The sequence below is a fragment of the Elephantulus edwardii genome, unplaced genomic scaffold, assembly GCF_000299155.1.
Source record: "Elephantulus edwardii isolate Elephantulus edwardi_28Jun2011 unplaced genomic scaffold, EleEdw1.0 scaffold00123, whole genome shotgun sequence".
NCBI classification, from domain to species: domain Eukaryota; kingdom Metazoa; phylum Chordata; class Mammalia; order Macroscelidea; family Macroscelididae; genus Elephantulus; species Elephantulus edwardii.
In genome coordinates this window covers 10,326,329-10,329,808 of record NW_006399873.1, presented here as the reverse complement: position 1 = coordinate 10,329,808, position 3,480 = coordinate 10,326,329, and positions in this window count along the sequence as shown.

The following is a 3,480-nucleotide window of genomic DNA, read 5'->3' as shown; positions in this document are numbered from 1 at the left end:
AGTAATTTATTGTTAAAGTTATGTAAAGTGAAATCATTATTATGCTAATAAGATGGGTTAAGTAAAACTTCTTGCTTTATAAATGTCATGGATTAAAAATGGATTGCGCTCATAATTGGAGCAATGATGACTTTATGATTTTAACACTGATCATTTTGCTCTAGCATTAATTGTCTTTTTTTAATTTAATAATTTTATTTTAATTATAGAGTCATACATAATTATTTTGAGCTTCACAAAATTATTCACATATACAACAGTTTAAAGCTTTATGGTAGGTATTTAGAAGACATTAGTCTTTTCATAGTACAAAATGAAGCTTTTTCGAAAGGAATGGACAGCTTAAAATTATATGAAAGGAGTTTTATAAGGGTACAATTTGCTGTAACAGTTGCTGCCTCTGATTTCCTATCTTAAAATGAAGGCTGTTCATGCATAAGTGGCTCTCATATTTTGAATCAATTATCTCTGGTATTTGCAATTAACATACTGGTCACTTTTTAGTTGCTCTCAAGTCTGAAATGTTCCGATTAGGTAGACTGTATTAACTCATTTATGACCTTTTGCATGAATACTGGATAATTCCAAGACTTTAAAGGATATCTTTGCGAGTAATTTGATTTTTCTCAGTAAGCATTTTGCAGAAAGTTGGATTATATGTGCACTGAGTGGTGGTGAAGTTTGATTAAAAAGTGGACCAAGAGCATGCTCAGTGCACACAACAATTTGTATTTGGGCAAAGTCATGACATGAAGAATTTTAATTATTTAATGATTTTTAATACCATCTTCCTTATGGAGATGAATGATAAAAAGGTAATTTTTTTTAAAGTGCTATAACTTTTTTATATTTTTTAAATTTTATTTTATTATTTTTTTGTTTGTGTACTGTCAAATCAGATCTGACTAGTACAGAAGGAGATTGCCCCTCCTTCTCCAGCAGAGCATCTGGTGGATTCGAACCACATATCTCTGGGATTGCAGTGCAGCTTCTTGCCACTAAGCCACCAGAGTTCCCTTATAAAAAGGTATTTTAAGGATCCAAAATTTTATAATGGATAATACTTTTCAGTTTTTATCACTCAAAATGTTTCATAATTAATCCCCCCTCACATTCTTCTATACATATTCCGTTCATCCTCATTTAATCCTTGCTTTATTGCTTTCAGCAGTAGGTAAAGGAATACTATATTGTTGTTGCTAACTGTCACAGCAGTCTTATCAAGTGTACAACTCATAGCAACTCTTTGAACAACAGATTGAACCCTGTCACATTCTGCACTATCCTTATCAACCCCGATACACTTGAACCCATTGTCACAGACACTGTATAAATTCATCAAATTGAAGGTCTTTCTCTCTTTCACTGACTTTGCACCTTTCCAAGCAAGATGTATCTCTCCAAGGAATAGCCCAAAGTTTGTGGGACAAACTTTCAATATCTTTGCCTCCAAGGAGCACTGTGGTTACACTTTCTTCAAGATAAATCTGTTTGTTCTTTGGATAGTCCTTGGGATACTTAGTACTCTTTTCGAACACTCAAATGTATTAATTCTTCTTATGTCATTCTTATTCATTTTACAGCTATCATATCAGATGCATGGCACGTTATTTGAAGCAGTATGGCTTGGATCAGATAAACATTAGTCTTTAAACTGGCATCACTGCTCCTTAAAACTATGTAAAGATCACTGACAAGAGACTTTCCAAAGAAAGATAGACCCTAAACAAGTAGATTGACACAATGACTGTAACAGTGATCATGAAAATATCAGAGATCTTGAGCAAGGTTTAGGATAGGGCAATGCTCCAATCTGTTGTTGGCAGCATGTCTATAAATCATAGTTGACTTGAGAACACATAACAATAACTATTTTGATCTCCTGTACATCTTTTGCCTAGCTTTTGATTATTTGTTCTTTCTTATCAACATGGGTCAAACTTCTACTAGTATGTCTTTTTAAACTATCCTCTCACTTCTGATCAGAGCAAAAATCGTAATAGGCATTTCAATGCACCCTCTCATGTTTTAAGGAAGATTGTCTTCTTCTCTGTCCAAGGAGTTGAGGCAGAAATAGAACGTGCGGTCCATGCCCATCTGAAAGGATGATGAAGTTCAGGTTGTACGAGGGCCCTATAAAGGTCAGCAATTGGCAAAGTAGTCCACATTTACAGGAAGAAATATGTCTTGTACATTGAATGGGTGCAGTGAGAAAAAGCTAATGGCACAGGGGTCCATGTGTGCATTCACCCCAGGAAGGTGGTTATAACTAAGCTAAAACTGGATAAAGACAGAAAAAAGATCCTTGAACATAAAGTCAAATATCGCCAAGTTGGAAAAGAAAAGGGCAAATATAAGGAAAAAAAAACAATTGAAAAGGTGCAGGAGTAAAATATTATTAACACAACTTCATTAAAAACTGAAAATGAAGATTCTTTAAAAAAGAAAGCAAGTTGATTAGGAGAAAGTTGATTTTTTTGGTAACAATTTGAACTATAATAAACAGTTGAAATGGATGATGCAATTGGTAGTAGACACTTGGAACATGAAATAGCAAAATTCTCTTTTCATTTCTTTAGACAACCTCCATTCTTCTACTTAGCTGGAGATAAAGGATTTTTATAAATGACCAGATTTTCTGGAGTATGGTCAGATATGGGATAAAAGGCTTCATTTTGATGAGATTCAAAGACTACCTCATTCAGTATGGATGATGCTTTAAAATTAAGGCAAATGAAATTGAACCAATAAGCATCATTATGATAAATGCAGTAGAAAATAATTAAGTTGTCTGGGGGGAGGGGTGAGCAGGGAGAAAAGCACAACAATAAATAACTGGAAATCCTTAGTCTCTGTAAACGTTTATTAAAATTAATCTTAACAAATTTAAAACACTGAAGTTGTCAAATATTTAATTTTGCTTGAACCCAAAATAAATCTTTAGTAAGCAATAGTCGGTAAGAAACCAAATGATATATTGGACAAATCAGTTGGAAAAAGACCTCTTAAAAGTGTTAAAAAGCAAAGATGTCACCTTGAGGACTAAGGTGAGCCTGACAATGAACAAGGAAGGTTCCACAGGAATTGATGATTTGAACTCTGATGTTGATGAAGACATCAAATAGGTAGCAGAAGGAGCAAATCTTTCTTGGAAACTGCACAGCCATAATGCTCCTTAGAAAGTAAGATAGTTGGGTTTTGATCTCACCTACTTTGGACATACAATTAGGAAGGAACAATCTCTTAGAAAAGTTCATCATGCTTAGTAGGGAATCAGAAAAACTGAAATAAAATAACACACTAACTAATAATAATCACAAATAAAGCAGTAATTGTGACAATGGTACAGAAGAATGAATAAGTACATGGTAGAACTGACTCAATGGACTCTAATAGCAGCAAGTCAGTTATAAAAGCAAATATTAAGGGAGCTTTGGTGGCATACTGGCAAGAAGCTGCACTGCAATCCCAAAGGTACAA